General features: G+C 39.3%; 2 long non-coding RNA genes across 3 annotated transcripts in view; one reads left to right on the top strand and one right to left on the bottom strand.

Annotated features, from left to right (window-relative positions):
• The window catches only part of LOC126940821 (uncharacterized), a 616,457-nt gene extending 606,187 nt beyond the window's left edge, over positions 1–10,270 (bottom strand). The window contains exon 1 of the long non-coding RNA XR_007720929.1: positions 10,261–10,270. This is a non-coding gene — a long non-coding RNA (uncharacterized LOC126940821). The remainder of the gene's footprint in view (positions 1–10,260) is intronic.
• LOC126940822 (uncharacterized) lies at positions 1,859–26,323 on the top strand. 2 transcript variants are annotated; one of them, XR_007720930.1, is made up of 3 exons: positions 1,859–1,951; positions 3,022–3,124; positions 25,926–26,323. It is a non-coding gene; the product is annotated as an uncharacterized LOC126940822 (long non-coding RNA). The 2 variants fall into 2 exon arrangements; XR_007720931.1 differs by lacking the exon at positions 25,926–26,323 and adding an exon at positions 10,490–10,588.
• The last annotated feature ends 331 nt before the right edge of the window (positions 26,324–26,654 follow it).

Raw genomic sequence — 26,654 nt, 5'->3', positions numbered from 1 at the left:
CCAATGAAGCTTGGCTTGATATTACAAATTTAGGGCAAGACTAAATGTAGAAGTGAGTCCTACTTTCTCCTTTTTCTACCCCTAAGGCTGAGGTGGAAAGTGATAGTTACCCTTGATTCACTTAATTAGAATCCAAAACCCTGTAGCAGAGTGGTGGCTTAAGAAATACCTAGATAAACTACAGTATAGCATCATCCATTTAATTTCAGACTACCACTTATAGATGGAATTCTGTGTGCTCAGACACTTTTATGTCTCATTTCATTTGCACATCAACCTCTTTGAGCTAGGGTTAATAGCTCATTTAATTTAGAGATACAGAATAATATTTCAACACATGTATACAACGTGTGATGATCAAATCAGAGTAATTAGCATATCTATTGCCTCATAAGTTTATCATTTCTTTGTGTTAAAAACCTTTGAAATTGTCTCTTCTAGCTATTTGAAAATATTCAATATATTATTAACTATAGTCACCCTATACTGCTACAGAACACTAAGGCTTATTCCTCCTATCTAGCTGTAATGTTGTATCAGCTAACCAACTTTTCCCCATTCTCTCCATGCCCCTATTCTTCCCAGCTTCAAATAACCGTAATTTTACTTCCTCCTTCTATGAGCTCAAATTTTTTAGCTCCCACATATAAGTGAGAACATGTGGTACTTATCTTTCTGTGCTTCACTTATTTCACTTAACATGTGTCCTCCAGGCTCACCTACGTTGCCTCAAATTACTTTTTTTCTTTTTTATGGCTGAATAGTATTCCATTGTATACAAGTGACACATTTTATTTATCCATTCACCTGCTGTAGGACACCTAAATTGATTCCATATAAACTATTCTATTGTGACTAGTACTGCAATAAACATGGGAGTGCAACTATATCTTCAATATACCATTTTCCATTCCTTTGAATAAATATCAAGCAGTGAGATTTTTTAAAAGTCCCACAAAGTTCCAAGAAGCAAAACTTGAATTTGTCGCATGCCAAGTACTGTGTGAAGTTACATGAATGAAATGATGTGTAGGCATTATATTAGGTATCACAAGTAATCTAGAGATGATTTAAAGTACATAGGGTGATATGTTTAGGTTATATGCAAATACTATAACATTATATATACATATATATACATGAAATACACATAGTACACTAAATAGTATAGTATTTTAGTATATATACTATCATACATACCAAATACTATATAAGAAACTTGAGGCCGGGCGCGGTGGCTCAAGCCTGTAATCCCAGCACTTTGGGAGGCCGAGGCAGGCGGATCACAAGGTCAGGAGACCGAGACCACAGTGAAACCCCATCTCTACTAAAAATACAAAAAATTAGCCGGGCGCGGTGGCGGGCGCCTGTAGTCCTAGCTACTCAGGAGGCTGAGGCAGGAGAATGGCGTGAACCCAGGAGGCGGAGCTTGCAGTGAGCCGAGATCGCGCCACTGCACTCCAGCCTGGGCAACAGCGTGAGACTCCGTCAAAAAAAAAAAAAAAAAAAAAAAAAAAAAAAAGAAACTTGAGCATTTATGGATTTTAGCATCCATGGAGGGTCCTGAAACCAACCCCCATGGATACCAAGGAATGACTGTAGATTCTAATTGACACAGAGTTTCCTTAAAAGAAGCAACACACAGATGATTTTAAAATCCAATTGATTTATCATATTCAAATATATTTTTTAATGTTCATACAGTAAACTTCACTTTTTTTGTCGTGTAGTTTTATGGTCTTTTATAATTGCACACAGTTGTATAACCATCACAATCAGAATGTATAAATAGAATGTATAAATATTCTATCACCCAAAAACATTCCATCATATTGTCCCTTTGGTATCAAACCCTCCCCATGCTTCCAATCCATGGGACTCACTGGTATGTTCTCGATTCCTGTGCCGTTGCTTATCCCAGGATATCATTTGAGTGGAATCAGCAGAATATGTAGGTTTGGAGTCTGGCTTCTTTCGTATAATGAAACTGAGATCCATCTGTGTTATTCTATCAGTAGTTCTTTCATGTTTGTTGCTGAGTAGTAGTCCTTTATATGGATGTACTCAAGCTTCTCTTTCTATCAGTGGAAGGACATTTGGGTTGTTTCTGGTTTTAAGAATGAAGTTACTATAAACACACCAAAAAAGTGCCCATTTTACAAATGAAGAAGCAGAGACAAGTCAGAGCTTCAGTAATCAAAACAAAATCACCCATCTAGGAAGTGGCCAAATCGGGATTCAAACTTGTCTTCCAGATTCTAAGTCTGGTTTTTCTGTTGGATGGTGCGGCTCCCCTCACCACACTGCTTCTAGGCTACTGTGATATCAGTGGGCAATCAAGCATCAAGCTGAAATCAATCAAGCTGAAACAGGAGGTAAACTGGTTTTGTCTTCATGATATTATGATCGTTTCTCTTCTGAAACATGGAGCTGAAGTTTCAGGCAATTTAACGTTTTTATTTCTTATTTTTTAAATTTTTTAAATTATTGTAGAGACGGGATCACACTATGTTTCCCAGGCTGGTCTTGAACTCCTGGCTTCAGGTCTTCCTCCTACCTCAGCTTCCCAAAGTTCTGGGATTACAGGTGTGAGCCACCATGCCTGAGCTTGATGTTTACAAACCAAAAGTAAATCTCTCAAGACAATTGAGAACAAGATAAAAGAAGCACTTCTCATGAAAGTCAGATTTAAGTTTCTAAAATTCAGCTACCTGTGCTAGTACGCACTCTTCCAAATTGATGGCTCTTTTCTCTCTGAACTTGGGAAGAAAGGGAAAGATTCCAAGAAGGAAGAGGAGGGTAGCTCATGGGATTCTTCGGCAAGAAAAATGGCTTCCCTATATCTGCTCCTTGAAAAATGACATAATTAAGGAGAGAAAGTCCCAGCGATTTTGTGAGGAAATAAAAAATGCCTGCTATGTTACTGTGTGTTCCAATAATTAAAGATTGACTTATGATGACAAACTCTTTTAAATAGATGGAGTTAAATACCTCTTAACCTGAACTATTTTTAATTGATAGAGAATAAAAGTTTCAACTGGGGCCAAGAAAGGAGTAATTTCTTGATGGTGGCAAGACTGGACAAGATATGCAGATAGCCAGAATACAGATAAAGTAATTGAAGGTAAAGATAAAGAATAATTCATTTTTTCTATGATACATTTTTTAAAATAATAATAACAGTCTCAGATATGCAACTGGCAGATTTGTTTTTCATGTCTTGAACAGCTCTGATCATTTCATGCAGGACAATTAAGAGCCCAGTGACATCATGTTTTAGAGTTTTATTAAATACTCATGTATTGAATGAAATTGATCAAGATGGGGGAGAAAAGACAAATCCTGTCTGCTTTGCAATCCCACTTTCCAGGGCAGCTAAACTGGGGTTTGGATTCCAACTGGTGCACTCCAAGATAAGGATGTTTCCCATCCTTGGGCAGCCAGATGAGGCCAGAGATGGGCCAAGCTCTTGAGCAAGTCACTTGCAGCACAGAAGATCCTCAACTATCTTCCAAATACGATTAAGTTGACCCCAGTTTGTGGTATAAATATTTTTATTTTCTGAGTAAACCTCATGTGAAAAATGTTGGGAAACTCTTTAGACACAAAGCATCAGATAATCTAAAATCAAGCATTTTTCCTTTAGATAGCCCAAGCCAGAGTTAGGCTAGCTTAAATTCCCAGCTTCCCCCTTGTTCAGCCCATGCTCCCTGCCCAAAAATGGAGAAATGCTACGACTCAATTCAATCAGACATTCCCCAATAGGATAAATATGCATTTGCGTATCTCTGCCTTTTCCCAGTATTTCCAAAGGCAGTCAAGAAAGGACTGCCACACAGAATCCCGTGAATTCCTATGTTCCATACCATATTCATGGAATTACATTTGATAAGTGAATAACAGTGAAACGCTATTGCCTCTTATATTTCAGATTTGATCTAAAAGAAAACAGAGAGAAGTCTGAGTTTTTTGAAGGCAGAATGTGTTATAAGGGGAAATATATATATATATATAGCAATTAAACATATATCATATATTTGGCAATTAAGATAAGTACAAACAGTTGGGATTTTCAAACATCAGCTCTTTGAAGGAACAGAATGCCTTAGAATGTCCACCCTAGTACATACCCTAGCAAATTAACTTAACGGCAATTATTTAAGAATGAGCATCGGGTCTATGCTGAGTAGAAAGCATGACATTCTAGGATTACGATGATAATTCTACTTTTACAAAACCGAACCATATGGTATTGTTAACCCTAAGTGGCTTTCCCTTGGAGGTTATATAAAAGAATGACGATGTATTAGATGACCTTTAATTATTCAGTTTCCTTCTAAGGATAGCGATCTGTATTCTAGCTCCAACTGTGGGTCAGAGACTAAGTACGAGAGACTCAAAGAGAATTGCAGCCAAGAAACGAATAAACCAAAAAACACAAGCACCTGATCTGTTTCCTTCGTACGATTCCTTTCACTCTGTAGGGCCTATGTATAGTCATCTCTCCTACTCCCTATTGAAATAAACAGGTCTAATAACACCAGATGTGAATGACAAATTTGAATTTTAAATTTCGAACACTACCGGTAAGAAGCAGGCGGCAACAGGGGAGCAGAGTATCACCTTCTGAAAACATAACCCACCTCTTACACCACAAACTTCAGGCCTTGGCAACAGGAGGCCAAGCCTGGGAGCAGCCCAGCCTGGGAGCTGCCCTGCTGCTGCTTTCTAGAGAGGGTGGAAATGGATGTGAACGTAGCTCAGCATTCCAGAAACACAGCAGCCTGGCACAGTGAACGCTGGAGTGGGGCCTGGTTCTCGCGCAAGTTGCATGAAAGATTCTCTGTTCTCCCCAGGTCCTGGAAGGTGTGAGCTACAGGTGCAAGCAAGTAAAAAGAACACCTTGATTTAACAAGGGTGTGTCAATGGTGACCTTCAATTTGTTGTCCCAGCATGCAGCACCGTAGCTTATCGCCCTGCACAAAAGCCCCCTGTAGTCAGGGAGGTTTGCTGGGAGGCTGGGGCAGACGCTGGTGACCTGTGCTCAACTTCACACACTGGCATTAGCACTGGAGGGGATTCTACCCAACCTTCCAGCAAACAAAAAAGCATTCTTTAAAGTGGGAGGGTCGGGCGTAGTGGCTCACACCTCTAATTCCAGCATTTTGGGAGGCCAAGGCGAGTGGATCACCTGAGGTCAGGAGTTCGAGACCAGCCTGCCCAACATGGTGAAACTCCATCTCTACTAAAAATATAAAATTAGCCAGGGGTGGTGGCGCATGCCTGTAATCTCAGTTACTTGGGAGGCTGAGGCAAGAGAATCACTTGAACCCAGGAGGCGGAGGTTGCAGTGAGCCGAGATCGCACCATTGCACTCCAGCCTGGGCAACAAGAGTGAAACTCTGCCTCAAATAAATAAATAGAGAGGTACTGCAGGAGATGGTGTTTCTAAGACCATGGACAGATGGTAAAGAAAGACAAGTTGGGAACTGACAGAGAGACTGTACTAGAACAATGTTTTCAAGTTCAACCTAAGGTCAATAGAGTTTGCTAGATACAAGAAACATGGAAATAAATGTTCTTTCTATTTTCCAAGAGATTTGAGGAAAATATTCACTCTGAGAAAGCACTTCCTTATGCTTCTCAAGATGAAAAGAAGGTTTCTATTTATGTATCATCCAAATGTCCTGGTGAGGAGCAAAACTTATTTGTCAAACACGCTGAACCTACCCACCCATATTGACTCATCCACGATCTCAGATGCTCTCTGCAATCCAGAATCTTTAAAAAGGAAAGTCAGATACTTCATTGGTGTTTTTTCCAAGAAAGTTACTTATTATGACTTTTGTAGCTTTGCATTTTTTCTTTACTTCAACATGTTATTTTTAAAAACTTTTTGGTTTATTGTTAATTTCCTCTTTTGCGGGCTCAGTTGTACAATATGGTATGTGTGTTGGCTGTAATTTTGGAGCTGAATTTATGGGCCTGCTATAGTTCAAATGATAGTCTATTTTTGCTTGTTTTATTTTTGCCTGGGCTTGATATGTTTTATGAGGTTCTTTCCTATAGTACTGGCATTCATATCTGGCATAACCAAAATTCTGTCTCTTATTTAATATTCCTTCAAAGCTGTAAATCTAACTATTTTCTTTTCCTTTGTGTGATGTTGGAGCTTGTTGTGATTTTTTAAAAATATCTGGAAACATTTCCTTCCACATCAGAAACTCAAGTTTGCAAGAAATCCCTCTGGGAGTCTTTAAATGTTTATTTGAAGGGCAGAGAGGAGGGACAGCCAACACTGGACCTCCTGTCCACCCAGTTCCAGTGTGCAACTGTGGGGGAAGGGATGAGGTTGGTGTGAGGAGACTGGCACTGATTCTCCACCCAGACCCTCTGAAGCTCTTACCTGCCTGATGTCCTCTTTCCTCTCTAGTGAGGTAAGACCTCACTGCTCTCATTAGTAAACAGGCTGCTCTTCTCCAAGCTTCCACTTTCACAGTGAAAATGAGACAGCCACTACTGCTGGGTTTCTTGTACAGGCTGACTTGACCTTCCAGGAAAAATGTAAAAACAAAAACCAAAATTGTAAGGAGGTTTGGGGGAACACAGGGTGGTTCAGTAAGGTGGGTGCCTGTGTTAGTCCACGGAATAAATTTCTGCACAATCCACTCCACCTAAAGGAAGCTATAAAAACCTTATGATTCCCCAGGAGCCCCTAGATCCAGCCTGGCCCTGCCCCTAGCTAGCTATGTGCCTTTGCACAAGTAACTTCTCCGAGTCTGAGTTTTCAAATAAGTCAGGGATGAAAGGGATTGTGGGATCTTCAGGCCCAACTCCCTGCTATTTCTAGTGTGGAAATAGAAGATTGGAGGAGCCGAATGACCTGGCAAGCTCACGGTTAGTTAGAGGTGGGTCATCTGAGTCTTCATAAAATCTTTTTTTTCACACATCATACAGTTTCTCTCACCTGTAAAACTTGACTGGGGAGTGGGGAGAATTTGGCAGTTAGGAGGAGTGGAGGGGAAGAATTGCGAAAGTTTCTGGAAGTTTTCATGCTGTGCGGCCTCCATGGCTGTGGGAAGCTGGGTTGATGCATGTTCAGAGCAGCCATTTCTAATACCTCCGTTTCTTCCTCACTTGTCTCCTCGCCATCTCTTCCCCGCACCCTTCCACCTTTTCTCCACACGTTGTCACTGTTTTCTTCTTTGTCATCTCTCTGCTTCTTTTCTATTCTTCATGATTCTGAGTTAGGAAATACCTTACCTTACCAGTGGGTATAGTTTATTGTGCTTTTTTTTTTTTTTTTTTTTTTTTTTTTTTTTTTAGAGAGGGTCTCACTCTATTGCCCAGGCTGGAATGTGGTGGTGCAATCACGGATCTCTGCAGCCTTGAGCTCCTGGGCTCAAAAGATCCTCCCACCTTAGCCTCCCAAGTAGCTGGGACTACAGGCACGTGCCATCACACATCACACATCTCCCAACTTTTTTGTAGAGAGGGGGTCTCACTATGTTGCCCAGGCAGGTCTCAAACTCCTGGACTCAAACGATCCTCCCGCATCGGCCTCCCAAAGTGCTGGGATTACCAGTGTAAGTCACCATGCCTGGTCTTTTGCATACTTTATTTTCTTTAAAAGAAAAATATGAGAGATAGCCAATCGGTAAAGAAAAATTAGGTCCCTTCAAAGACAAAGTGTTTCCAAAAAAATTTTAGGAAGATGGAATTAGATGGAAAAAAAAAGATCTCGTTTTCATATTTTTGGGCTTCAGAGGTTAAACCATTTCTACAGAAGGGTGTGCTAGAAAGAAAAGTTAGAAGTCTTGCTTCTTGAAAATGCAGCATTCTAATTCAAGTGTTGCCTGAGAAGAGAAAGCAGAGAGTACTCATTGTACTAATGTGAAAAAGATGAATGACACCTAAATGGGTTTTCTTTGCATCACAGACCACGGTTAAGTGTTTTACATGCATTTGTCACTGCTATTAATGTAATCACATAAAACTTTCTCTTGTTCTCAAGTGCTTTTAAAGTGAGCTATTTGAGCTTTTGATTCTGCAGGTTTTCCTTCTCTTTCAAAATTAGCAAAGGTAATATGTAAGCCCTGAAACTTTTTTTTTTTTTAATGTAAGAACAGAAGTAAAGAAAAGAGTATGGTAGTTGCTTGGGTAAATTGAGAACTGTGGCATATCTTTCATGGGCTGTTGCCCATAATTGTAATAAAAATATCCTGAGAGGATCATAAAGGACGTTGCAAGTGTCTTCTGAAAGATCTATTAGTACCAGATCAACTATGCAGACCATCTACACAGCCATTCTTCTCCTGTTGTGTTTTCCCTCTGACTCAGGAACTCCTGGTCACCTCAGGGAGAGACTCCCTGCTGTGCCCAACACAGCAGGAAAATCTTGGGATGGACACAGGGTAGTCATGGGCTTTGCTTTGGCATGGTTTCTGGAGCCCATGGAGTTCTAACTGTGTCAGAGGCATGTGAACCAGAGCAACTCCATCTTGAATGGGCTGGGTAAAATGAGGCTGAAACCTACTGGGCTGTATTCCCAGACGGTTAAAGTATTCTAAGTCACAGGATGTAATAGGAGGTTGGCACAGGATACAGGTCATAAAGGCCTTGCTGATAAAACAGCTTGCAATAAAGAAGCCAAACCCCACCAAAACCAAGATGGCCACGAGAGTGACCTCTGGTCATCCTCACTGCTACACTCACGCCAATGCCATGACAGTTTACAAATGCTATGGCAACGTCAGGAAGTTACCCTATATAGTCTAAAAAGGGGAGGCATGAATAATCCACCCCTTGTTTAGCATATCATCAAGAAATAACCATAAAAATGGGCAGCCAGAAGCCCTCAGGGCTTCTCTGTCTATGGAGAAGGCATTCTTGTATTCTTTTACCCTCCTAATAAACTTGCTTTCAGTGATGGACTCACCCTGAATTATTTTTTGCATGGTATCCAAGAACCCTATCTTAGGGTCTGGATCGGGACCCCTTTCCTGTAACAACTAGAGTGGGCTCCTTGAAGGGTAGTGAAAAGCTTCTCTTTACCACTTCATTGCACCCTGCCCCAGCCTCGAGAGTGAAAGGGGACTTGCCTCCTTTCTTCCTTCAACCAGAAAGACCTGATTTGAGACTTAGCTCACCATTTCCAGGCACCATGGCCTTGGACAAATGATTTAATCTTTCTAAACCTCAATGCTTCATATAATAACCACCTTCCAGGGCTCCACTGAGATCATGCATGGAAAGCACCTGGCATAGAGGCTGGCACACAAAATGCACCTTGTGCTACATGTTCCTTCTGCCTGCCAGCCTACTAAAGGACCATGAAGTTACCAAAAGTAGCTTTGAAAGCCATTGAGACTTTCTTACTCTGTAATAATTGAGAAGAAGCAAGTTCATTTTTGCTTTAAATTAATAGACTTTGTAAAAGAGGAGTTTAGGGTTTACAGAAAAATTGAGCAGAAAATATGAAGAGATCCCACATATTCCCTGCCTTGCCCCATCCTCATCCCCGACAATTTCTCCTGATGAGATAGGAGTTTGCAAGACTAGTTTCCCAAAACACATGTCACAAGATCTTGCTGATAAAACAGAATGCCACACAGAAGCCAAACAAAACCTGCCAAAACCAAGATGGCGACGGGTACCCTTGCTGCTGCTACATGCTAATTATAATAAATGAGAATGCTAAAGGAAACTCCCACCAGCACCGTGACAGTTTACAAATGCCACAGAAACTCCCAGAAGTTGCCCTCTATGGTCTAAAATGGAAAGAAATCCTCGGCAATGGGGAAATACCTCACTCCTTTCCCAGAAAACTTGTGAATAATCTACTCCTTGTTTAGCATATGATCAAAGAATAACCATAAAAATACTCAACCAGCAGCCCTTAGGGCTACTCTGCCTGTGGGTAGCCGCCCTTTAATTCCTTTGCTTTCCTGACAAACTTGCTTTCACTTTACTCTGTCTGCTTGCTCTTGAATTTTTTCCTACATGAAGCCAAAAATGCACTTGGTTTCCTGGGCTGAGCCCCAATTTGGTGGTTTGCCCTGCAACAATAGTATTAATATTTTCGCATTAGTGTGGTACATTTGTTGCATTGAAGAGCCAATGTTGATATGTTATTCTTACTAAATCTGTAGTTTACATTAAGGTTCAGTCTTTTGAGTGTAAATTCTATGGGTTTCGACTAACATATGACATACATCCACCATTACAGTACCAATCAGAATGGTTTCACTGCCCTAAAACACCCCCGTGCTCCACCTATTCATCCTGCCTTTCTTCTCTCAGAATTCTTGGCAGCTGCTGATCTATGTCTCTATACTTTTGCCTTTTCCACAATATCATATAGGTGGAATCATATAGTATGTAGGCATTTAGACTGGCCTTTTTTTTTACTTGGCACTATGTATTTTTTCCTCCATGTCTTTTTGTGGCTTGATAGACCATTCATTTTGATTCTTATTTCTCATTTCAGGAATAATATTTCATTGTCTGGAGGTAACAGATTTTTTTATCCATTCATCTATTGAAGGACATCTTAGCTGCTTCCAGGTTTTGGCAACAATGAATAAACTTGCTATCAATATTTGTGTGCAGGTTTTTGTGGGGACATAAGTTTTCAATTCATTTGGGTAAATATTAAAAAGCAAAATTGCCAGATGATTTGAATGTGTTTAGTTTTCTGAAAAACTGCCAAACTTTCTTCCAAAGTGGCTGTACCATTTTGCATTCTCACCAGCTTTTTTTAAGTACTGAAAAATCCCTTGGATGAAAGGACGCATTTCTATTAGCAGTCACAAACATTTGCAAGTCCCTATGTTTTGTTTGCATCCAAAAGTCAAGATTATTTGAATTTCTAAGATACTCAAACTTTCATTCCAAGAGCTCCCTGCATCTGAAAGTTATTTCTTCCTGTTACAAAAAATGTAATGTGCCATGTGGGAAAAAAATAATTAAAGGCATGATAAGGTCAAAAATATATTAAAAGAGTAAATTTGTAGATAAAATTTTCATTTTTTTAACACACACAAAAAATGGCAGGTCATTCACATAATGTGGAAACCATAAAACCAATGAGGAAAAAAATACTTCAAATAAGATAATGCTGTGATACGGGTCACTCTAAGGAGAAATCAAAAAGGAAAATAGACGTTTAGCTAAAATTATAATTTGCTTTTTTGGTTGTTTTAAGTTCTAATGTTTTTATCTTCACTGCTGTATCTTTCTGTGACCCCAAGCCAAAGGAATATTACAAGAAATGTGTAATTTCTCACAACTTTCTGATAAGACAGGTTAAAATAAGGAAAGTCAAAAGAAAGGGAGAGGAGAGTTCAGTTGACTAGGGCTTTATTCTTGAAAGGACATCAAGTGTCTCTGAGAGATTTTTCCACAAGTTGGCTAAGAGTGGGTAGACTATAGTAGAATGGTTTTGCCTAGAGTTTGATGGCTGCTTATATGAAACTCTGACTGGAGAAATCCCAGTTTATGGTCAGTCTAGCAAGAGCCAAGCAAGCTTTCTGATAAATATCCAGTTAACCAAGAGGTCTATAATTTGGGAAGAGTAATGAATTGAGATTTTTAAAAAATGGTCACATACCCTCTGAGTCAGACAGCAAGCATGTCTAATTTCTGTGGTCCTGAAACCAAATGCCTTGAGATAAGACTGGAAGAAGGAGCCAATAAAACATCAGTGGATAAAATGACCAGTACTTGGGTCAGACTCCAGAAAAGAGAAGAAAAGCCTGGAGGGTCTCATGGTGGCCACAGTAAATGGGTAGGTATGGCTGCTCCCCTGACAGATAGACCCCCCAAGAGCACAGCTCCTTTGCTGGTTTTTCTTCTGCCCTTTCTCTGGTGATACTCTTTCCTGCTTCCTACTGGCTTTTCCTAACTTGACAAGTCACCAAAGGTCCTTTGACCCGGGAGATAACCAGAGATGTCATCTATCAAGGCCATGGCTAGGGGAAGACTGCTGGTCTGCAGGTTTAAGCAGATGCTGATTTGAGTACGAAATACACTGGGGCAAAGAGCACCACAGGATAAAAATCCATGGAATACTAGATTTGAGAAGGCAGAGATAGGGAAATAGGAAAACAAAACAAAACAAGAAGACTGTTGTGAAAATCTTTTCACATCTAACCAATGACTAAAACAAAATTATTTGTTATTCTTTGTATATATGCAGTCTCAAAAGTAGCACAAATATTGCTTGGTAAAAATTGAATGGCATACACATGTTCTCATTCATAAGTGGGAGTTGAACATGAGAACACATGCACACAGGGAGGGGAACATCATACACCGGGGCCTGTCGGGGGGTGGGAGGCAAGGGGAGAGAGAGCATTAGGACAAATACCTAAGGCAAGCAGGGCTTCAAACCTAGATGACAGGTTGGTAAGTGCAGCAAACCACCATGGCACATGTATACCTATGTAACAAACCTCCACATTCTGCACATATATGCCAGAACTTAAAGAAAAATAATAAACAAATTGAATTGTGTATTTTTTAACCCTGTCCACTTAAGATACTGTGTCCAGCTAGAGGAAGAGAATAAAAATCATGCCGGGCTGGGCCCATTCCCAGTTTTGGAACTTGGCAGCTTTTTCAGAGTTTTACTCAAGTTCTCAGGTCAAAGGAATCAAGTAGAAGAGGTATTCATGTAAACATGCTGTGTTTTTCTGTGAGTAACAAATCTACTCCAGTTATTTATTTTAGATTTACAAAAATGTTCCCATCCCAGCAGCTTCAGGGCATGTGACAGTATAAAATTTGAGACTCATTAAAGAAAATTTCTATGTATGTCAGCTTTGTACAATAGCTTCCTCCTGGCCCTCTGAAAATATTAAAATTTCTTGTACATGCAATTTGTATTATTCCCCAATTGCCAATGAATTTAAAAATGTCTTGGGGTACCTCTACCATTAAAAAATAGTCTCATTAGAAAAGGAGTAATTTTTTTAAATGACATATTATAGATTTTAGATTAGAATCTAAAAATTTTCCCCCTGCACTTTTTACAAACACTTTTTCAAAGGTTTTAATGTGTCGTTTTCTTGACAGTTTGGTGTTTTCCCTGCAAGCATGTGTTCTTTTTAAAATGTTTATCATCTCCTGTATCTATTGATGAGCTAGGCCTGGGAAATCTAATCCAAGGCATTGGACTCACAGGAGAACTGCCCTTTGCTTGCCCTCATTTAGAAGGAAGGACCTCTGGGGTTAGTCACCCAGATATATTATGCATAAAAGAATTTGCATTAGAACTCTGACACTGCTTCTCTTTGAAAAATGGAAATCTATTAGTGAAGTAATGCATCATAGGTAAACTTTGGATGGTTAACATTTTGCCCTTTCCAGACATCATCACTATCTTGTTTTCTTTAAGTCAGTGGTTTTCAAATATTCACTTCGAGTATTAGAAAATTGGGATTTTCATGACCAATTCACAATGTGCTAGAGGCCGTTAACATATTTATGGGGCACCTATGGTATGCAATTCATAGTACAGGGACTACTTAAAGTAAATCAGTAAAATATTTCCTTTCTGACTCTTTTTTTAAATAAAATATTTTATCCCTTTTGTCAAATAATTCATTGTCTCTCTGGAGAAAAAAAACATAATCAAACAAAGCATTTTAAGAATGATTGTAAGGCAACATTTAAACACATGAAGAATAATGTAGTGTGTTCTTAGGGCTGTGGAGAGATGTTAGGAAGAGACTTATGAAGAAATCATAAGGGGCTTGGTGAAGATTGATGGTTTCCTGGAATACCTGCATTTTGACCTGGATTTTGGTGGTTAGACACAAAGGGCAGAAGCCAGGACTTGTTAATACAAGTCCAGGACATGAAATCCCCATGCATGGGCAGGATATGAATAGGAAAAATGGACACAGCTAATGAACGTCTACTTTAAATGTCTTAGAAATTATGTTTTAGGATTAATTTTTCTTCTTGTATTATATAGACTTTGGGGCTCAAATAATGTAAATCAACTAGAGAGAGCTGAAGTTTTAAAAAGAGGATTTATTATATGGATACTAGGAAATCCATGACACCCTAAGGGGTCTGAGGGAATTAGAGAAACACATAGGAGCATCAATCTAACAGAGTAGTCATTCAACAGAAACAGGCATCATGGGAAACCTCCTCCAAGCCCCCTACTTTCTACCATTTCACTGCCAATCCTCTGCTTCTCCTTTTCCATGTATTTCCCTTTCTTTCTCCTCTCCATCTTTCCAGGCTATTTCCTCAGCCCCTGATCTATGTGGCAGAAAATATGGCCTCAGTGTTTATATTTTCCTTCACCAGCACAAACTGAAGTTGAAATTTCTTCGGCCACCCTCAAAATTGCCAAGAAAGGGATGTTGCTTGGCTTAGCTGATTAACACTGGACTGATAAGACTGGAGCCTATTGGGCCTTGTCACAATGTCTAAAGATGACTGTTAGGAACCTGCCCCTGTGACTAGTGGTGGGGATAAGGGAATTCCAGAGAAGGACCCCTCAGATAACCCAACGTGTCTACTATACTTATATATCTAAATTCTCATTTTAATTCCACTGGACTCACACTTATCACAGCTATGGAATATTTTATGAATTAGATTGTTCTAGTGAGTTCTTCAGAAGCCTGGAAATATAGTCCCCAGTTTGAGGATGCCATGTCTTGTGGCCTCAGTCATGGCAGTAAGGCACAGTTGAGGTAGCTTGGGCTCTGAAATTGGAAAATATGCGGTTGAAAGTTCTGGTAACTTTTTATAGCGGGGGCTCTTCAGTCATCTTCTACTGTCTTTTCTGAATAATAAATTTACCACGTCACCATCTGGACTTAAATCAACCAGCCTGGGTGTATTAGTCTGTTCTTACACTGCCATGAAGAAACACCTGCGACTGGGTAATTTATAAAGAAAAGAGTTTTAACTGAGTCACAATTCCACATGGCTGGCGAGGACTCAGGAAACTTACGATCACGGCAAAGGCACCTCTTTACAGGGCAGCAGGAGAGAGAATGGGTGCCAAGCGAAGGGGGAGCCCCTTATCAAACCATCAGATCTCATGAGAACTCACTCACTGTCACAAGAACAGCATGGAGGAAACCGCCTCCATGATTCAGTTATCTCCACCTGGTCCTGACCTTGAAACGTGGAGATTATTACAATTCAAGGTGAGATTTGGGTGGGAACACAGCCAAACCATATCACTGGGCAGCATGGCAAAACCCTATCTCTAAAAAAAAAATACAAAAATTAGCCTGGTATGGTGTATGTGCCTGTAGTCCCAGCTCCTTGGAGGCTGAGGTGGGAAGGATAGCTTGAGCCTGGGAAGTTGAGATTGCAGTGAGCCAAGATCGTGCCACTGCACTCCAGCCTGGGTGAAAGAGCAAGACCCTATCTCAAGGAAAAAAAAAAAAATGCATAAGGAAATTACAGAGCCATTGTGTTAACTGTTCCACTCATAGACATTTTATCCTGGAATTTGTTCTTGATTTATAGTAGAAGCCATCCGTTTTTTGGGGGAAAAAAAAAAAAGAGAGAGAGAGAGAGAATGAAAGTAAAGTGTAATTGCTCATTCTCATAAATCTTTTTGTTGGCATGTCTGTTATTACTGAGAATATTTTTATAGACCTTATTAAGATTTTCTGAACCAAGTTGGCATAGTTATATGCAGGGGTCTTTTTGCCATGAGAACTTCTTTGCTACTAGTAATATAAAATCTGCTAAATAGGCTAAATACCTGTCAATGAACACCACATGAATTCATTTTATAAATATGCCTGGAAGGCCATAGAAGAGGTACTAAGATGTTTAGAACTATGGCTATTAGTACAGCTGGCCTCAGATAAAACTGATTTCTAGAAATCAAGCTATTAATATCAATGCACAGGGTTTATAAGCTCTGGGTCACCGGCTCTGCTTTCAGCACTGGCCTCAACTGCCTCATAGCTTCTCTCAACTCCATGCATATGGAGTTGCTGACGTACCCAAATACTAGGAGACCAAAGCACTGATGATAGGTTCTACTGCTTTGAGATCTATATTGAGTTAGCGTCATTCATACCACATAAAAAATAATTCAGCCTCAAGATATGGTTTAATTCTTCTTGCGACAGAGAACATTAGGATTTAACATTATGTGTCCTCCTGTGAAAGAGTAACAAAATGAAAGAGTTACATGATGGAGCTATGGTTGTTGCTTTATTTCAACAAAAGAGAGAACATAAAAGAGGAGACACTTGATTAATAGACTGAGGAAAAAGTATGTGAGGCTTTATATTATGCATACCAATAAGAAACCCTTGTTACATCTTGAAACTGAATCTATTCAGCAACATCTTCACTAGTTTGTTCAAAGTGAAATAGGTTAATTTCCAGCTATGTTCCCAAATACCTACCAAGGTCTTGGGCTTGGGTCCCATTTAGGAGGCTGAGGCTGACTTGGGATTGTTCTGTATGCAGGCTGGGATATAAAAGAAGCAATTCTCAAAGCTAGATTTTACACCAGAAGTTCTTCAAGATCTCATGAAACTAAGAAGGAAAGGAGAGAGAAGACAGGGAAACTGAGGTTTCAAACTAAAATAGAGTAGACTGTCCATCAATCTGAAGGAAGGAGAGCGGGCAGGAAGGCTGTGACCCCAAAGAAGCAGAGAGAGTAGGTAAGGATCAAGCCCAAAAAGTAGACTCCATGGAGGAAGAAAATCATCAAATTGTTTGCCATGGTAGCCCCAGTGTCTAAAATGATGTCTGGCACATTGTAGACAGTCAGTTAATAATAAATGGCTGACTGAATACCTGAATGAATGAAAGGAGAATTTGTATGATTCAGAGCACAAAATAAATGTCTCTTTTATGTCAATTTCAGTATGTATGGCATAAAATTGCTTTTAAAACTATCTGACTATACTAGAGTAGAAATATGCTCCTAAAGGGGTGAATGCATGAAGTCAGGCTGTGCAAAAGGGCTTTCCCTTCATATTTCATTATAATAATTATCTCCATAATTATCACAGTAACTGAACTTCCACTGAGTGCAAAATCTGTCTCGGACATTTTCCTCTACTGCTTGAGTGTGTCTTGTGTTTTCTCTTTTTTATTAAAAAAAATTTCAGAAGCAATACGAAGTAAAATTGAATGTGTGATATCATAATAGCAAATATGCCTTTCCATTAAAGGTATTTCTTAAAGTGTACCATTTTCCCTTTACTATTTTCTAGACTTGGAAAATGTCATGTTGGCAGGATCAAACTCCTCCCCCATAGCATTTGACTTGCTCTATCCTCACCTTACCCGATACTATTAACTCAATCTCATATTCTACCATGTATTCACCACCATAATTAAACTGACCTGCTCTCATCTCCATCATATGTTTTATTGCCTAGATTTTTTGGTTATGTTTATCCCTGTATCTGGATGCTATCCAACTTTTCTATAGTTTCTACTTTCACTTTTCAAATTCTAGTTTAATTTGCTGTGCTTTCTAGAACGTTTATCTGTCCAGGATTCTTCACAGAGTTTCTATTGCATTTATAATTTTTAGAACAAAGCCAATATTTAGGTACTCTATGGAGGTTCTTTCATGATATTTCAAATATTTCTTAAATATTTCATGATATTTCTTTCAAATATTTCAACAATAAATATTTGTTGATTTTTTTCCAGCTGTGCTTTTGTATGTATTTTCATAGCTTTATTTATTTATTTATTTATAATTTGTTTATTTTTTTGAGACAGGTCTCACTTTGTCACCCAGGCTGGAGAGCAGTAGTGTGATCTAGGCTCACTGCAGCCTTCACCTTCCAGGCTCAAACAATCCTCCCACCTCAGCCCCCCGAGTAGCTGGGCCACAGACACATGCCACCATACCTGGCTAATTTTTTAAATTTTTTTGTGGAAATGGGGTTTCACCATGTTGCCCAGGCTGGTCTCCAACTCCTGAACTCAAATGATCTGCTCATGTTATTCTCCCAAAGTGCTGGGATTACAGACCTGAGCCACTGCACCCGGCCCATAGTTGTATTTAAAAGCTACCAGAGGCCAGGCACGGTGGCTCAGGCGTGTAATCCCAGCACTTTGGGTGGCCCCGGTGGGTGGATCACCTGAGGTCAGGAGTTCCAGACCAGCCTGACCAATATGGTGAAACCCAGTCTCTACTAAAAATAGAAAAATTAGCTGGGCGTGGTGGCGTGCTCCTGCGGTCCCAGATACTCAGGAGGCTGAGACAGGATAATTGCTTGAATCCGGGAGGCGGAGGGTGCAGTGAGCTGAGATCGAGCCACTGCACTCCAGCCTGGGCAACAGAACGAGTCTCCTTCTTAATAAAATAAAATGAAATAGGCCGGGCGCGGTGGCTCAAGCCTGTAATCCCAGCACTTTGGGAGGCCGAGGCGGGTGGATCACGAGGTCAGGAGATCGAGACCATCCTGGCTAACATGGTGAAACCCTGTCTCTACTAAAAATACAAAAAACTAGCCGGGCGCGGTGGTGGGCGCCTGTAGTCCCAGCTACTCGGAGGCTGAGGCGGGAGAATGGCGTGAACCCGGGAGGCGGAGCTTGCAGTGAGCCGAGATCGCGCCACTGCACTCCAGCCTGGGTGACAGAGTGAGACTCCGTCTCAAAAATAAAATAAAATAAAATAAAATAAAATAAAATAAAATAAAATAAAAATAAAAGCAACCAGTGTCTAAAACACTAGATAGGAGCCATAAGTAGGTGCTGTACCACACATTTTACATGAGCACATTATGCAACACAATTTTCTACGTGCTTCTGAAGTAGAAGCGTATGAACATGATCTGTCGCCAATGAGACTTGTTTATTCCAATGTAGAAAATTATTTTGAAATGTCATAAGTCTTGTGTTTTTCTTGGATTTCTCTATCTGCTGAGGCCTTAGTCTGTTAGCCACAGTAGGTCGAGACTCACATTATCTATCTAACATTATCTATTTCTTTGATTTCTGTATCTGGCTAAGCCTTAGTCTGTTAGCTACACCACATAGAGACTGGAAGTCTTTGCTTTGAGTTTATGAACTTTACAATGACTTTTTCAGAGGCAACATCTGGCTACAAGGACTTCACAGCTGCAGTGGATGCTGTGCAAATGACAGCAGGTTATCATGAGTTCAGGCTGCTGCAGGGCTTTGTGTGTACTGCAACGTTCTCTTCTGTGGTTGTCTCCTCTTTAGTTGTCCTTCTGATAAGCTCTAACTCATTCCTCTAATGATGATGGGCTTATAATTTGAAAGCGCTTTCTATGTCAGATGTGGTCCTATGCCAAAAATTTAACATTCATAGTGTCTCACTGATAAAAAGATAATTAACATTTATAACATAATTTATTAAAAACACACATTGCTGGCTTTTGGTTATAGCAAGTAGCATATACTAGAATAATTTCCTGCCATTAACAATGGTCAACTCTGTACAAAATATAAAACGCAACCGCTTGAGTTACCAAAGAGCAACCAAAAGCAGGCAGAAAATGAAGGTGATATGATCCTTGAAATAATCAAAACAAGTTGAGTAATACATATATATTTGTTCTCGCATTTCTTTTTAGGGAAATCCCCAGTCCGTGCAGCATATGGGGTCTAGAGCTCTGTCAGAGAATAGAAATCCTTCCCCGCTGAGAAGCTCAAAAGTCAGAGTTCAGGGCTGCCAGAGTACCTGAAAATTGAGGGAAGAAATTCTATAAATGAAGCAGTCACCAAAGGGAGCAGATCCTCAAATCTGCACAAAATGATCCTTCATATTTTTAGCGATATTCTGAAATGCCAATTGAAAAGAATGTCTTAAGTGGGAATCAAATGCTCAAAGGCTGAAGTAGCTGGGCGAGATTTCAACATCTGCCTAGTCTGGGTTAACAGAATTTGGCATTGAAGTCTTAGTAAGTTAACAGGGCTTGGTGAACATCCTGGACTTTCCATTAAAACTCAGAATGGCCACACCTTAGGAATAAGAATCGCATCCCAAAACAAAGATCAAAACAGAAATAGATTCACCTGAACAAAGCCCCAAACTAAAACCAAACAGTGAAAGCATCAAGGTAATCCACTAGTGTTTTAACTGCCTGCTAAAAATAAAGCCTCCTTGCTCTTCTGAGGAAACTGCAGAGCACAGAATCTCTGTAATGTATCATCATGCACAATGCCCATTGTAAATTTCTTTTAGAAAATAATTAAACATGGGCCGGGCACAGTGGCTCATGCCTGTAATCCCAGCACTTTGGGAGGCTGAGGTGGGCAGATCACTTGAGGTCAGAAGATCAAGACCAGCCTGGTCAACATAGTGAAACCCCGTCTCTACTAAAAATACAAAATTGGATGGGCATGGTGATGCGCACCTGTAATCCCAGCTACTAGGGAGACTGAGGCAGAAGAATCGCTTGAACCGGGAAGGCATAGGTTGCAGTGAGCTGAGATCATGCCACTGCACTCTAGCCTGGATGACAAAGTGAGACTCTGTCTCAAAAAAAAAAAAAAAATCACTAAACATACAAAAACCCCGAAAAACAAAACAAAACACAATATAAAAATGTGACCTATGACCAAGAAAAAGATGAATCAATGGAAACAGACCTACACATCTCTCACGTGAAATTGGTAGCCAAGGGCTTTAAAATGACTACAATAAATACTGTTAAAGGATCTTCAGGAAAAATAAATGAAGAGACAGGTAGATTCAGGAGACAGATGGAAACTCTAAAAGAGAAACAGATGATACCCCTAGAATTTAAAAATACAGTATCTGAAGTTTCAAAAGCATTGTTAAGATCAGTAGCAGGTTGGACAACACAAAGTAGAGGATCAGTAAAGGTGAAAACAGGTCAGTAGGAATTATTAAAACTGAAGCACAGAAAGCAAAACAATTAAGAAAAATTGAACAGAACTTTAACAAATTATGTGAAAGTATCAAGTGGTCAAACACACATATACTTAAAGTCCCAGAAGGAGAGAAGAGAGAGATAACAGAAAAAAAAAGAGGGAATATTGGACAACATTTTGCCAAATTTGATGAAGAATATCAACACACAGATTCAAAAAGCATAGCAAACCCTAAATAGGACACATTTACTGAAAACCAAAGAAAAAGTCTTTTCTTTTTTTTTAGAGATTGGGTCTCACTCAGTTACCCAGGCTGGAGTGTGGTGGCACAATTACAGCTCACTGTAGCCTCCATCTCCCGGGCTCAAGTGATCTTCCCATCTCAGCCTTTCAAGTAGCTGGGACTATAGGCATATGCCATCACACCCAGCTAATTTTTTATTTTTTGTGGAGATGGGAGCTCCCTATGCTTCCCAAAATGGTCTTCAAACTCCTGGGCTCAAGTGATCCTCCTTCCTTGGCCTCCCAAAGTGCTGGGATTACAGGTATGAGCCACTGTACCCAGCCAAATATGTAGTTTTAAAAACAGCCAGAGACAATATTACATGTAGAGGAACAATAATACATTTGACTTGTTATCAGAAAAAAGGAGGGTGGAAAGTAATGGATTGGCATCACCAAACTGCTAAAATTAAAAAAAAAAAAAAAGACAAGAAACCCATGAACTTAGAATTCTACATTCAAAATATAACCTTCAAATGATAACCTTCAAAAAAGTGAAGAGAAAATAAAGAAAATCTCAGATAGGCAAAAGTGGAGATAATCTGCTGTGAGCAAATCCGTCCTATAAGAAAGGGTAAAGGAATGAGCATTTCAGGCTAAAGAGAAATAATACTAGATGGAAATTTAGAATTACAGGATGGAATGAAGGATATGTGAAATATAAATATGTGAATAAATATAAAATATAATTTTTTCTAATTGTCTAACAGACAAGGCAAACAACCATTTTGAGGTTATGATTTATTGAAGCTTACTTTATATCAGGCACTGCGTCCTAAATGTTTTACAAATATTAATTCATCTCTACAATAATACAAGATGCAGAGACGTGCAGGAGCATGTCCAAGGTCACAATTAGTAGGTGGTTAGAGTGTAGTGGATAAAACATGGTTCTGGAATTAAGCAGACCTGGATTCAAATCCCATCTTTCCACTTACTAGCTGAATCCCTTCGGTAAATTTTCGTAATACTTTAAATATCAGTTTTCTTGTCTATAAATTTGTATAATAATATCTATTAAGTTGTGAAAAATCAAATGATATTGAAATAATTCATGCAAAAATTATTATACCAAAGCTGGACACCTCATAAGCTCTCCACAAACATGAGCTTTTATTATTATGTAATCTGGGATTTGAACTTAGTACTGTTGAACTATAAAACCCATCACCAAGCTTAACCAGTGCGCCATACTATCTGTATCCCTCAGGGTACAGCTCTAAATCAGGAAAAATGCAAGAGAAAAATCCAAAAACAAACTCCTTCCCTATTAGGGAATTGAGAGTATAGAAAATGCAAATGTCCCTGCCAAGTTAAAGAAGAAAAAAAATCTGCTACTATCTTTGATAGAAGACATCTGTTTTCAAAATTCCTAAAGTCAGGGGTGGAAATAAGGGCAGAAATATTTATTTTAAATACCTTTGGATTCTCCAGATTCCATCTCACACAGCCTTTTATGGTTTTGTTACAGCAACACATTTTCACTATCAAAAACAAACAAGCCATCACCAAAGATGTGCATCTCAGAACGTGAATGATATCAAGCATTTGAAATTGTTAGGACAAAAGTATTTTTCTTGTTCTGGCTAGTTTTGTTGTGTGTGTGTGTTTTTTACATTTTAAGCCAAATTAATCAATCTGATGACCCCATAACATTTCTGTTATTATTTTGATTTCTTTTTTGGCTTTTTGATAGGGCTATAAGCAGCAAGGAAGCTTCTTGTCTATGAAAATGTGTATCTCTATTTAATAGTCACTAAATTTTAGTAGATGCTACAAAAATTTTATATTTGTTTCACTATTCATGTGATTTTAAAATGATTCAATTCTAGGCCCTTATATAATGCAGGTATTAATTTGTTTATTCATGTGTCCACTGAAAGGCATTAGGGGACTGACTGATATTTGGCTATGTCCCCACCCAAGTCTCATCTTGAATTGTAGTTGCCATAATCCCCATGTGTCATAGGAGAGACCCTGTGGGAGGTAATTGAATCACGGGGGCAGTTTCCTCCATGCTGTTCTCATGATAGTGAGTGAATTCTCATGAGATCTGATGATTTTATAAGGGGCTTTTCTCCTTTTGCTTGGCACTTCTCCTTCCTGCCGTCATGTGAGAAAGGACATGTTTGCATACCCTTCCTCCATGACTGTAAGTTTCCTGATGCCTCCCCAGCCATGCTGAACTGAGTCAATTAAACCTCTTTCCTTTTTATTAGCAGGGTGAGAACAGACTAATACAGGGTCATACACAAAAGTATAAACATCCAGATATGACATTCTGGAGAGGAGTTAAAGAATCTCCAAGTAATAATATATATGGTATGGCACCTGCTGTGACTTAAAGATTAGGGCAAAAGGAAATAGGAGGATAGAGAAGAATTCTAAAATGCCTTTGCTATGAGTTGAGTATTGACATATGTAGGGGAGTTCATCAGATCTTTGTTCAAAAAATAGTTAGGAAATACACAGTCTAAACACACTAAGATCCTTAAGGCACACACATGGGGTGCTGTTTTGAAAGTAAAATATATTAGGTCTTAAAAATGCCCATCTTAAAATTTAGCCTTTTCTGGGTCCATATTAATTTGCTCTGACATTCTATAAATGAATAAGCTAAAAATAAACATAATATTGATATGTTTAAAGTATATTTTCTGTCTGAATTGCTAGCAAGATTAAAAGAAAGTGGAGTACATTATGAAGTAGGTTTTGGCATCAACTCGGTTACACATATTTTATAAGATGAGACTCAATCAAACAGCTTTATATAGAGATAACCTGAATTAACAACACAGGGTTATTAGTCGACAAACCTGTCACATATTTCTGTTTTCACTGGGCTTAACTTTGGATGTATTTTTTGATTTTACCTTGGCAGAAATTATAAAATGGTCTCGTGTCCTATTTATTTACTTTGAATTTATTTCTCACGGAGGACACGCTGCTTAAGAAAACAGGTGTTTCAGCACAATCCCTGGGAGGGATTACTTAAGTTTAATGTGATTTTGCCTAAAGAATCAAACAAAGTATTAATGTCTTGTTCTGATACAGGTTAGTAGATGATATTTACTTGGATTTAAATAAATGATGATTTGTCATTAAAATACCCATGAGTCTTACACCAATCTCTTAAAACTTGCCAATTCTTTGAAACTATTAATACTGTCACTATTATGCTTTGGAGTTTGGGGGCTTTGGCAACGTAGGATAAAATCTAAAGAGAATTATCTTACCACTTCAGCACATCATTGGATCTTTCTTTAGTGAGTATGGTTCATTTCTCATACAATAGTAGTAATAATAATAAATGCCATGGACATTCTAAATGCAATTAAAAAAAAAAAAAGATGAGAAGAGAGAAAGCAGCATCTTTGTAGTCAGTATTTTTGTCCTTCCAAAGGGGCTGGAAAGCATTGATATTGCTGAATTGATATCACATGCAAGACTGAATGTTTTTGTTAATCTTGCTGTGAGCAAAAACTAGAAAACTCACGACAGCAAATGCCATTTAACTCTCTGGATTATTCAGTGTGAAGTGCATTTTAAGATGAAACTAAAGAAGAATAGGTCCTCCTTGCTTTTTTCCCCCCACCTAGTAAAGAAAACTCAAGCAACCTCCTAGAATTAGAGTTCAATGATAGGTAACAATTTCAGAGAGGTCTGAAGATCTGGTAGATGGATAATGACCAGTTCAGGATGCTGACAGTTCACACCGGTGGCTGAGGACTGCCCATCCTCCGTGTTTGTTTCTCAGTATGTGAGCAACTGTTAAGCTGGACTTTAAATTCTGATGACTCAAAAGATCACCTTCCTCTCAGGGCATCTTCTCAACCATTGTAATTAACCCTAAAATGGATCCTCTCTACTCCAGGACAAGGACACCTTGCGGCCTCCTGCCTCTCCTGCCCCTCCCAGCCCACACTTAGATTTAGGAGCTGCAGGAAGAGAGCTCTGTCTTGAAATATTCTCATTTCTGTTAAGGTCTAGTAACCTTTGAAGTGTGTCTATTTGTTGTCTCATTTACTGTCACGCTTTACTCACTCCTTTGGTTGGATTTTTACTAAATGAAGATCTTTCAAAATGTCGGTTTAGGCCAGGTGCGATGGCTCACACCTGTCATTTCAGCACTTTGGGAGACTGAGGAGGGAGGATTGCTTCAGCTCAAAGAGTTCAAGAGCAGCCTGGGCAACACAGGGAGACCCCCGTCTCTACAAAATATAAAAAACATGGTTGAGTGTGGTGGCAAGTGCCTGTAGTTTCAGCTACTTGGGTTCTGAGGTGGGAGGATCACCTGATCCCGGGAGGCAGAAGCTACAGTGAGCCATGACCACGCCACTGCACTTCAGCCTGGGCAACAAAACGAGTCCATATCTCAAAATACATACGTGTGTGTGTGTGTGTGTGTGTGTGTGTGTGTATGTGTATGTTCAAATGCGTACAAGTGTATCAAGAAATTGGGTACATTCTTACAAATATAATGGGTTATAGTAACAATGATTGGTCTGCAAAGGGGAATGTGGAATAATTTTATTTGCTCCGAGTATAACTGTTTGATATTAGAATTTGGCACTTCCTTGTAGGAAATCTATTATAGGGATGTTCTGCCAAGATAAAGGAAGGAAGAAATAAGCACCGCGCCCCAGTAAGACTATATGGAGGTTTTAAAAAACACTTTTAAAAATAGCTTGTCTGATGATAGAATCAATTGACCTTAAGGAATATTTCCTAATCCTACTGCCATGAGGTGTTCATTTCCAAATCTGTATGGCCGTCATTCTGACAGTAGTCCCATCTCTCTCTTCTAGGTTCCCTAAATCCTGCTCCTAGCTCCGCTATGGGAAGTGGGGCTAATCTTCATGTGTCCACCAAGCTGCCTTGAATCAGGATCACAGTTGCGTCAGGAACATCAGTCCTTGCCTTTCTACACCCTGCCATGAAAAGCGTCTCTTATTTGGGCCTCATGATGTTACTTCAGTACACTATTAGCACTGTGACAAGAAGAGCTTGTTCTTTCTGAAGAAGTATCACTTACAATTTTGAGATGATTTGCCAGTTAAAGTCACAATTACTATTCTCTAAACTGACAGAGAAGTGATCTGCTGAATGTTAACTGATAAGAACCTATCTTCTAACATACATGAATCATAAAAAGCAAGAAAAAAAATCAATTTCTGAACTTCCCTTTACCGGTTTTCCTTGATCTATATATACAGACCAAAATAATATTCAGAAATTCTGGAAGGTCTCCGTCTTAGTCTGTTTGGGTTGCTATAACAAAATATCATGAATTGAGTACTTTATAAACAACAGAAATTTTGTCTCACAGTTCTAAAAACTGAGAAGTCCAAGACAAAACTCTAGCAGATCTGGGTCTGGTGAGCCACCATCTCCTGCTTCATACATGGTGCCCTCCCACTGTGTCCTCACAAGGTGGAAAGGGGAGAACTCCAGTCCTTTCAGCCCCTTAGCAGGGTACTCATCCCATTCATGAGGTCTCTACCCACGTGACCTAATCACCTCCCAAAGCTCCCGCC

The sequence above is a fragment of the Macaca thibetana genome, chromosome 17 (assembly GCF_024542745.1).
Source record: "Macaca thibetana thibetana isolate TM-01 chromosome 17, ASM2454274v1, whole genome shotgun sequence".
Lineage (NCBI taxonomy): Eukaryota > Metazoa > Chordata > Mammalia > Primates > Cercopithecidae > Macaca > Macaca thibetana.
Note: the sequence above shows the minus strand (reverse complement) of the source record. Positions and strands in the feature narration are given on the sequence as shown.